Source organism: Hemiscyllium ocellatum, chromosome 28, assembly GCF_020745735.1.
Source record: "Hemiscyllium ocellatum isolate sHemOce1 chromosome 28, sHemOce1.pat.X.cur, whole genome shotgun sequence".
Lineage (NCBI taxonomy): Eukaryota > Metazoa > Chordata > Chondrichthyes > Orectolobiformes > Hemiscylliidae > Hemiscyllium > Hemiscyllium ocellatum.
In genome coordinates, this window is record NC_083428.1 from 3,179,213 (window position 1) to 3,191,015 (window position 11,803).

General features: G+C 43.2%; 1 protein-coding gene across 1 annotated transcript in view; it reads right to left on the reverse strand.

Moving 5' to 3' along the window:
- Window positions 1–5,045, reverse strand: part of kcnn1a (potassium intermediate/small conductance calcium-activated channel, subfamily N, member 1a) — an 84,879-nt gene extending 79,834 nt beyond the window's left edge. The window contains exon 1 of the mRNA XM_060846222.1: window positions 5,020–5,045. The gene's annotated coding sequence lies outside the window, so the exon portion shown is untranslated. The remainder of the gene's footprint in view (window positions 1–5,019) is intronic.
- Between the last annotated feature and the right edge of the window lie 6,758 nt (window positions 5,046–11,803).

An 11,803-nucleotide genomic window follows, 5' to 3' on the forward strand; every position in this document is an offset into this window, starting at 1 on the left:
TCCCAAGTGTTTGTCTTGTTTAGCCTTGAATACAACTAAACCACTCTAACCATTCCCTGTGCGAGCAAGTTCCATATTGTCCCCACTGTCTGGGTGAGGAAGTTCTCAATTCCTGACTGGATTTCTTGATGATGATTTTATATTGATGGCCTCTCTTTCTGCACTTTGCCACAAAAGGAGACCTTCTCTCTGGATTCACTGTATCAAAATCTTTCATCATTTTTACAGTCTGTATTAGGTCACCCTTCGGTCTTTTTAAAAGAGTGCAGAGATGCAGCCAATCAATCATCTCTTGGTACATTTCTGGCACTGTCCTTGTAAGTCTTCCCTCTGCACTCTCTCCAGTGCCTCTATATCTTTTTTCACACCAAGTGATCACAACTGCACATAGTATTGCAAATGCAATCTAACCAAGTTTCAATGCAAGTTTAGAATAACTTCCCTTTTTAATTCTAAATGGCTTGAAATGAAACCAGGGCTTGGTTTGATTTTTACAAACAGCCTTGCTGACCTGTTGCACAGGATGTTGTGATTGATGTGTTTGAACTCTAAGAGTCTTTTGTTTCTCTGCAAACCCAGATTGACACCGTCACAGTAATAAATGACTTCCCGATATTTCTCAACAAATTGAACTTCATTTGTCATAGATGCGCCCATTCTTCAAATGTATTAAAGTCCTCCTGTAATACGTTGCAGTCCTCCTCACTATAGACTATTCCCTCCAATTTGGTATCATCCATAAATTGAGAAATTATGTTTTTGATTCCAAAGTCCAAACAGTGAATGTAAATTGTGAACAGCATTGATTCTTGTAAATATCACTTCTCACCTTCTGCCTCTCTAATAACTCCGCTCTCTGCTTCTATCTTGAAGCCAGCTAACAACTCATTCTGCCAGTTGTCCCCAGCTTTACATTCCCTGACATTGTTTCTTAGTATTTTTGTAAATCTGAAAGACCAATGTTGGGAATGAGAGAGTGGGCACAAGTGATCAAGCCTCCAGATTGCGAGCAGAGTTGGCAACTCTACAGTGGGTCCATATGGGCAGGGGCTCGACACAGGAAAATATCCAGTGGTTTCAGCAATGCATTAATTCATTTGGTTTGGGGATTAAGGCAAGTTGTTGAAATTATATTTAGAACATTAAACAGTGGACACTGAAGTCAATGCAGCCAGCAGAGGGGATCTGGAACATTAATTCACACTGACTTTGATCACTGAAGCCGCTGCCCCTTGTGTCCGGTGACAACCTCCTGTGGATTGATGACCACCGAAAACAATGAGCTGTTCTAGAGGCAAAGCACATCACAGGCCTGACGGGTAACTGAACAATTACAACACACCTATTTAACCAGCACTCAGCAATTACAGGTTGTTAATTAAATCACACACTCTTATCTTGATGCTGATTCCATTATGGAACTCAGAGTCGGCCTAATATAAATCCAAAATCAATACAGAAGGCTATGCCAGAAGCATGTTAAAGCTGATTGTTTGGATCCTACATCTGGAACTTTTCTCAAAGGAATGGACGGAGGCCATTCAGCCCCTCAAGCCTGTTTCATCATTCAATTCAATCATGGCTCCGTTGACTCACTTTGATTCTGCAAAACATTTAATTCCTTTACCCAACAAAGATGTAGCAAACTCAGTTTTGAAATTTTCATTGACCCACTCCCTGGCCTCAGCAGCTATTTAGGAATTTAAAAAAGGTTTTTGAGAAATGGGAACATCAGTGAAAGGATGAATTTTTAAAAAGCAGGATATTACTCAAATGGACAGAGCGAGATTACAGAATGCCGCGGTACAGAGGGATCTGTGTGTCCTGGTGTGTGAATTGTATAAAGTTAGTCTGCAGACACAGCAAGTGATTAGGAAGACAAGTGGAAGGTTGGCATTTATTGCAAAGGGGATGGAGTATAAAAGGAGGGAAATTTTACTACAGTTACACAAGGCATTGCTGAGACCATATCTGGAGTACTCATAGCAAACTTCTTACTGATCAACTCCTGTGGGACCAAATATTCCAGTTGATCGAGAGGTCCACATAATCAATGTAAACACACACACTGATTAATGGAAACATAATGTAAGGAGTAAACACATCAATGTTAAACTTTATTTATGGCATAAATCACTTAAATAATAATGCAATTTTGCCTTAAATAAAACTTACTGGCAGAGAGCCTTCTCACTTGCATAGCCAATTGACAACTTATAGATTGCGGAGATTGTGATAATACAGGAATCTTCCAGTATTTCAAGTGTAACTTTTGCTGGTTTATTGGGAGTGCCAGTTCATAACATGGCGGTCAAAACAAAGTTTACTGCATTTGAAAAAGACTATAATTGCTTTTGAAGCAATTGAGAGAATGGTCACAAGTCTCACCTCCAGAATCAAGTCTTACCTTTTTAGGACAATGATGTGGAGGAGCCGGTGTTGGGCTGGGGTAGACAAAGTCAGAAGTCACAGTTGAGCTCAATAGAGACTTACTCAAGAAGGACTCATGGGATATGTGAGAGCAGTGGAATTGAGAACAAAATCAGATCAGCCAACAGGTTTGCAGGGTCAAAAAGACTGCTCATGTACAAAGTCCTATGCTGTCATCAATTGCACCCTGTCACTGTTTTAACTTTGTGTCATTGAGAGAGCCCAATGATAGCACACACCATGGAAAGCTGCAACTGAGAAACATTTCTCTGGATCCTGCACTAAACCTGCAGCTTTACCTGCCCTCGCACCTACTGCACAGAAACAATCCAGTTCCCATTGGTCAGCTTCCCAACGTCTGCCACATACACTTCAGAACCATGATACCTACTTTGTAAAGTAACTCTCATCATCCTGCTAAGTAACAATAAATATAGTTACACAGTGAGTGACCCTTATCCTGTTGAATAAACACTGACTCTATATGATTACACAGTGAATGACCATTGCCCAGCTGAATAAACACTGACTCTGTACAGTTGCACACCAAGTGACCCTTATCCTGCTGAATAAACACTGACTCTGTACGGTTACACAGTGAGTGACCATTACCTTGGTGAATAAACACTGACTCTGTACAGTTACACAGTCAGTGACCCTTACTCTGTTGAATAACACTGACTCTGTACAGTTACACAGTGAGTGACCCTTATCCTGGTGAATAAACACTGACTCTGTAATGATTACACAGTGAATGACCCTTACCCTGCTGAATAAACACTGACTCTGTAAGGTTACACAGTGAATGACCCTTCCCTGGTGAATAAACACTGATTCTGTACAGTTATACAGTGAGTGACCATTACCCTGGTGAATAAACACTGACTCTGTACAGTTACACAGTGAGTGACCCTTACTCTGTTGAATAACACTGACTCTGTACAGTTACACAGTGAGTGACCCTCACCCTGCTAAATAAACACAGACTGTACAGTTACACAGTGAGCGACCTTTACCCTGGCGAATAAACACTGACTCAGTAAAATTTTACAGTGAGTGACCCTTACCCTGGTGAATAAACACTGACTCTGTACGGTTGCACAGTGAGTGATCCTTCCCTGGTGAATAACACTGACTCTCTACAGTTACACAGTGAGTAACCCTTACTCTGTTGAATAACACTTACTCTGTACAGTTACACAGTGAGTGACCCTTACCCTGCTGATTAAATACTGATTCTGTAAGGTTACACAGTGAGTGACCATTACCCTGGTGAATAAGCACTGACTCTGTACAGTTACACAGTGAGTGACCCTTATTCTGTTGAATAACACTGACTCTGTACAGTTACACAGTGAGTGACCCTTACCCTGCTGAATAAACACTGACTGTACAGTTACACAGTGAGCGACCCTTACCCTGGTGAATAAACACTGACTCTGTACAGTTACACAGTGAGTGACCCTTACCCTGCTGATTAAATACTGATTCTGTAGAGTTACACAATGAGTGACCCTTACCCTGGTGAATAAACACTGACTCTACAATTTTACAGTGAGTGACCCTTACCCTGGTGAATAAACATTGACTCTGTACAGTTACACAGTGAGTGACCCTTACCCTGGTGAATAAACACTGACTCTGTACAGTTACACAGTAAGTGACCCTCACCCTGGTGAATAGACACTGACTCTGTACAGTTACACAGTCAGAGACCCTTACCCTGTTGAATAACACTGACTCTGTACGGTTACACAGTGAGCGACCCTTACCCTGGTGAATAAACACTGACTCTGTACAGTTACGCAGTGAGTGACCCTTACCCTGGTGAATAAACACTGACTCTACAATTTTACAGTGAGTGACCCTTACCCTGGTGAATAAACACTGACTCTGTACAGTTACACAGTGAGTGACCCTCACCCTGGTGAATAGACACTGACTCTGTACAGTTACACAGTGACTGACCCTCACCCTGGTGAATAGACACTGACTCTGTACAGTTACACAGTGAGTGACCCTTACCCTGCTGTATAAACACTGACTCTGTACGGTTACACAGTGAGTGACCCTTCCCCTGCTGAATAAACACTGACACTGTTGAGTGACCCTTCCCCTGCTGAATAAACACTGACTCTGTACAGTTACACAGTGAGTGACCCTTCCCCTGCTGAATAAACACTGACTCTGTACGGTTACACAGTGAGTGACCCTTCCCCTGCTGAATAAACAGTGACTCTGTACAGTTACACAGTGAGTGACCCTTACCCTGCTGAATAAACACTGACTCTGTACAGTTACACAGTGAGTGACCCTTACCCTGCTGTATAAACACTGACTCTGTACGGTTACACAGTGAGTGACCCTTACCCTGCTGTATAAACACTGACTCTGTACGGTTACACAGTGAGTGACCCTTCCCCTGTTGAACACTGTCTGTATCTTTGGGCAGGATTGATGGACACAACTGCTCAGCAATCTCTGTGAAAATCAAGAATCTGTTTGAGGCAAGGCTGGTGATGAATAGTTTGTCTTTCCCTGGAATATAATTAAATTACTCTGTAAATATTTGCTCAAAGATGCACTCACCACAATAATAATTATTGAAGACTGAATCTATCGGTCCTTCTCCGAGATAGTGCAAATCTTTGTCAGGGAACCACGGTGAGTGTTGTCAGGGGAAGCGAATGATGTTCAGTGACTGGTCAGGGTGCAGTGACAATCAGCTTTATAGCTCACTGCATATTTCAGACTCACTTCCTGGAACAACTAACAACCAATCCACCAGACACACTGAAAATATCTGATATCACACCATGTGATTTGGCAAAGATTTTTATCTGTGTTTGTCATATTCAAAGCAATGTGGAAGAAATGTTTGAAATGCAAAGCGTCACTCAGAGTGTCATCACTGGCAGTGCAGTGTAAGGGTGGGTGTGTGAACATTTCATACTGTGCTCACTCAAACTGTTAGAAGCAACAAGGGAAACAGTTACAGAATCTGCTCACTGCAAACATGGATTCTGGAAAGCAAAATCTGCAAACAGCACAGCGCAGCACTTGATCGCTGCAGCTTTCCCAGTCTATATTCCTCAGGAAAATATCACCAACCCGCATTGCACTGCAGTGTTATACCGTGACAGACCTGTCCCCACCAGTACTGTACCCCAGTGTTATACCGTGACAGACCTGTCCCCACCAGTACTGGACACTAGTGTTAGACAGTGACAGACCTGTCCCCACCAGTACTGTACCCCTGTGTTATACAGGGACAGACCTGACCCCACCAGTACTGTACCCCAGTGTTATACAGGGACAGACCTGTACCCACCAGTACTGTACCCTTGTGTTATACCATGACAGACCTGTCCCCACCAGTACTGTACCCCAGTGTTATACAGGGACAGACCTGACCCCACCAGTACTATTACCCCAGTGTTATACAGTGACAGACCTGTCCCCACCAGTACTGTACCCCAGTGTTATACAGTGACAGACCTGCCCCCAGCAGTACTGTACCCCAGTGTTATACAGTGACAGACCTGTCCCCATCAGTACTTTACCCCAGTGTTATACAACATTTTTCATAATTTTAAATTTATTGGATTGTGCCTCAATACTGATACATATTTACTGCAAGGCAAGCTCTCAGTTGCAAATGCTAATTGATAAAACCTCTCCTGATTTGGAATGAAGCTTGACATTATACTCATGTGTTGAATGACATTACAGTGCTGCAGCAGCCCACACACCATTTACAGCTGCAGTCTGTCAGAAGGTAGTAGATACCAACAGATTCTGTGTTTGGCACAGCAGGTGTTCGCCAGCTGAGGTTGCTGGCCCTGGTCTACCTCTCGGAATTGAGCAACACCCTCAAGGAAGATGTTGGGAGCACCGACTGGAATTCCAGATGTGTGCACCAGTCAGGTGATGCTATGCGTGGGGACTGCAGTTTTATGTCAGCTTAGTGCAGATGAATGCACTGCAAGATGGGGCAGTCAGTGATACAAGCTTGGTATCGAATGCTAAGCTGAGACAGCATATAAAAAGGCCATTCTGCCTCTCACACTTACGATGACTCTAAGTTTTCTATTCATTTCATTGCACTCTCCTGCTTGATCCCCATGGCCCTGCTTTCTCCCTCCCCCTCAAGTATTTTTCCAATTCTCGTTTGAAAATTATTAAATCTGCTTGTGCTATCCTTGCAGGCAGCTCACTTCTGATCATAACAGCTCACTGTGTAATGCTCTGTGTTGTGTACAGCTTTTCCTAATGTGATTTATGCACATTATTTTTACTGCTTCACGTCCCACTCAAGGGGCTAAGGTACACAGTAAGCTTGAGGACTAGGAGAGAAAACCAGACGGAATTTGAGGCTGGAATCTTTGCTCTCAACTTGAGAAGAAAAGAGGGACCAAGGTGTTAAACTTCCTACAGTCAGCTGGTGAATGTGGAGACCAGAGTCAATATTTTCTCAATTTCAGATTCATTCACAAAGTGAGACTTCACAAGCATATAGCTCCTGACCCTACAACCTAACACCAGCGCCATTAAGTGATTTTTTTTTAGCCCTGAACAAATGAAAAGGATGGTACAATCCAACATTCACAAAACAAAAGCTTTAAAAGGAAATCTTTAAATTAGAAGTAAAATGTCATTAGAAGGGTCGATAGTACTCCCCATACTGCTATTCCTGCCTTGGAAAGGGGTGTGGAATCAACATCACAACAAAACCAAACTTTTTAAGGCAAACTTATTATTAAAATATAATTTTGGGGAGTAGGCCTACCCTCCAAATCCAGGGGATAGAAGGAGGTGTTTCTTCACACTGTTTTGAATACAGATTAAGCAATGAGCTAGTTGATTATCCCCTTCAAGGGGGTTCTGTGAAAAGCGTACAAATTTTAAAAGTAAACCTATGAAATTTGTATCAAAATATCAGCTACAGGGGAGAATATTTACCCCAGCAAGCACGTGTGACAATCACCAGATGTCTCTACCGGTTTAACATACCAATAAAGTGACTTGATGACTCTATGATTAATAACCAAATCAACTAATAAAACTAATTTGACTTGTAAAACCTCTTTATGGGACACTGCAAAACAAATCAATTGTCAGCAGAAACTTACAAAATATAAGATAAAATTGGCATTAATGCTGAGCAGGTAAACAGTCATAAAAAGGAGTACCTATTTGCATATGCTCAGGTCATTATCAAGATATTTTCAAACCAACCTGTTCAGAAATATCATTACACAGTTTTAGAGTTGGGGGGATTTGAATCCAAGGCTTCCTGGCACAGGTTGCTATCAAAAGGTTACATGGTTAGTAAGTTTGCAGATGAGACCAAACTTGATGGAAAAGTGGACAGTGAAGGAAGTTATCTAAGAGAACAAGGGAATCTTGATCATCTGGACCAGCAGGTCAAAGAATGACAGATGGAGTTTTATTCAGATAATGTGAGGCATTGCATTTTAGTAAAACTAAACAAGGCCGGACTGACACAATCAATGGTCGGGCCCAGGGGAGAGTCATTGAATAGAGACACCTAGGGATGCAGGTACATAGTTCCTTGAATGTGGTGTCACAGGTAGACAGACTGGTGAAGAAGGTGTTTTGTAAGTTTGCCTCCAACAGACAGAGCATTGAGTACAAAGAGTCATAGATTCAGACAGTAGAGAAACAGACCCTTCGGCCCAACATATCCATGCCAACCAGGTTTCCTAAACTGAACTAGGCCCATTTGCCTGTGTTAAGTCCATATCCCTCTAACCCTTTCCTATTCATGTACCCTGTTGAAATATCTTTCAAATGTTGTAATTGTACTTGCCTCTTTCTCTGGTAGCTCATTCCATATACACACCACCCCCTGCTGTAAACATAGTCCTCAGGTCCCTTTTAAATCTTTCCCCTTTTCATCTTAAGCCTATGCCCTCTAATTTTGGACTCTACTACCCTGGGGAAAAAACCTGGTCTATTTACCCTACCCATGCCCCTCATGATTTTATAAACCTCTATAAGGTCACCCCTCAGCCTCCTACGCTCCAGTGAAAAAAGTCCCAGCCTGTTCTAGTCTCTACTTATAAGTCAAATTTTCCATATAATGTCTTTGTAAATCTTTTTTGCATTCTTTTAATAACAGCCTACCTATGGCAGGGTGACCAGAACTGTACACAGTAGTCCAAATGTAGTATCACTGAAGTCTTGTACAGCCCGAACATAATGTCCCAACCCTTATACTCAATCCTCTGACCGGTGAAGGCAAGTGTGCCAAACATCTTCACCAACCTGCCTACCAGTGATGCCACTTGCAAGGAACTATTTATTTTTAACCCTAGGTTTCTCTGTTCGACAATAATCAGATAAACTGCTTTCTTGGCATTAGTTGAGAGAGACCAACTCTGCTGCTGTTCTTCAATTGACTACAGGATGTTGAAGGTGTGAAAGAGCAGACAGGAACGTTGGTTTAATACCTTAGCTAACACTCCCTCAGTGGTGGCACTGGGAATGTCAGACTGGAGCACTGGCCTCATGTCTCTGGAGTGGGAACTGAACGTGTAGTCCCCAGAATCAGAGACATGAGAGCTGCACAGTGAGTCAAACAGAGACCAGGACTTTCAGTGGGAAATGGGGTATCCAATGTGAAGGAAAGACAGTGAGTGAGAAGGCAGGTAGCACACTGAGGTTCAAAGCTGAGGACAGATGGGAGAAATTTCAGAGGAGCATTGATTAGCAGGACCGAGAAAATACACCGTGGCGTACATAACAACACAAGAATATACATTCCCACTCAGAGATATTGCATAGTAGGTACAATCAGGATTCACGTTTATTTAGCTGTTCCTTCAGAGGGAAGTGAATAATCTGAGGAAACACAGATAAGATAAGGTAAAATGGTTGGTCAGAAATCCTGGTCATGGTGGCACAGAGGAGGGGTGGTACCGTGGCTCAGTGGTTCAGCAGGGACCTGGGTTCGATTTCAGCTTCAGGTGACTTTCTCCCCATATCTGCGTGGGTTTCCTCTGGGTCCTCCAGTTCCCTCCCTTAGTCCAAGGATGTGCAGGTTAGGTGGCTTGGCTGTGCTAAATTGCCCTCTAATGTTCAGGGATGCGCAGGCTAGGTGGGTTAACTAAGATAAATGTGGGGTTACAGGGATAGGATGGGATGCTCTTTGGAGGATTGGTGCAGATGGGCTGAATGGCCTCTATCTGCACTGTAGGGATTCTATAAGAAGGTCTGACTTTGATTTTAACTGATGAGATTCCTATCATGGATTATGTTTGCAAGATTGTAGGCACACCACTCTGTTTGAAATCTCCCCACCCCACCCCTCCCAAAATTAAGATTCTCAACTCAATTAAGGAGAAGTCTACATTGCACACAACTGTGGGTAGCATGTTGTTACAGTCTATTCACACAGAGAGGAATAACTGAAGACTGTCTCTGGTGCCTGTAGGCATTTACCAGCACTGGGTGACTAGAAGGACATCAGTAGTTTAGACTTACTTACACTTACTTAGACTTACACTTACAGTGTGGAAACAGGCCCTTCGGCCCAACAAGTCCACACCGACCCGCCGAAGCGAAACCCACCCATACCCCTACATTACCCCTTACCTAACACTATGGGCAAATTTAGCATGGCCAATTCACCTGACCCGCACATCTTTGGACTGTGGGAGGAAACCGGAGCACCCGGAGGAAACCCACGCAGACACGGGGAGAACGTGCAAACTCCACACAGTCAGTCGCCTGAGTCGGGAATTGAACCCGGGTCTTCAGGCGCTGTGAGGCAGCAGTGCTAACCACTGTGCCACCGTGCCGCCCATTTGAGTTTAGCTCTTTCTCAAAAGCTAAAGCGTGATTTGGTGGCTTGCCCCCAACCCCCACACCCTCTCCCGGAATCAGCCTGATCAAAGATTGATGCTGGGACGTACTAAATAATCACTGGCCCATCCAGGGAACTCTGGTAAGTAGGGATCAGGGCACATCTTTTTCTCTCCCAATTTGTTTGTCAAATTCTGTTCTCTATGAAACAGTGGAGTTTATTTAAGGAAGAACGAGATAATTGTTTGATGGACAAGGGAGTGAGAGATTAAAAAGTTCAGACAGGGAAGTGGAGCTGATGAGGTCAGCCACGATCTTGGTGAATGACTGAGCAAGCTCAAGGGGTCAAATGTCAATAAAGTGTGAAGCTGGAAAAAGCACAGCGAGTCAACCAGCATCAGAGGAGCAGGGGGGTCTGTGTTTCAGGTCAAATCTCCTCCTCCTCGGATGCTGCCTGACCTGCTGTGCTTTTTCCAGCTCCATACTTTATTGATTCTGACTCTCCAGTATCTGCCATCCTCACTATCTCCAAGGGGTCAAATGGCCTACTGCTCTTCAGTCCTATGTTACTGTCCTGAACATATGCTATGTCTGTAACACCCTAAAATGCTTCCAATGAATATTGTGACAATCTGTTACCAGACTGGGCATGGACAAGATGCTAATGGTTTATCACACAAAGGTCAGTTTTACAGAGTGGTTTAAAGGAGGAGACAGAGGCAGAGAGATTTTGAATGGAATTCTGGAGCTTGGCACCAGGCAGCTGAAGGCAGGGCCACCAAAGATATAAAAACAAAACCAAGGATTTATGAGTGATTTGCAAAATGTAAAGTAGCTGGGAAAAAAACTTGATTTGGAGGTGCCAGTGTTGGGCTGAATTGGACAAGGTCAAAAATCACATGACACCAGGATATAATCGAACAGGTTTATTTGAAAACACAAGCTTTCAGAGCGCTGCTCCTTCGTTAGTTGTTACTGACTAATACTTGATGAAGGAACATCAAGTGCTCTGAAAGCTAGTGTTTTCAAATAAACCTGCTGAAAAAGAACTGAGGAAGGTGACAGAATGTTTTTGATTCAATTAGTTGTCTTGATCTGGAATGTGCTGCCAGAAAGGATGGTGAATGCATGTTCAATCCATCAAAGGTAAATTAGATCAATACTTAAAATGGAGGAAGATGGTGGGCTAAGGGGAAAGAGTGGGGGAGCGGGATTAATTAGAAAGCTCTTTCACAGAGCAGGGTAGTAACATGGGCCATATAGAGTCAGAAAGTCAGCGTGGTACAGCACCCTTCTGTCCATCTGTCTGACCCACACTGATCAGACATTCCAATCTGACTTAGTCCCATTTGCTGGCATTTGATCCATATCCCTATAAACCCTTTCTATTCCTATACTCATCCAGATGCCTTTTAAGTGTTGTCAGTGTACCCTCCTCCACCACTTCCTTGTTCCATACACACACCACCTTCTCCATGAAAACGTTATCCCTCAGGTCCTTTTCAAATCCACCCCCCTCACCTTAAACTGATGCCTTCTAGTT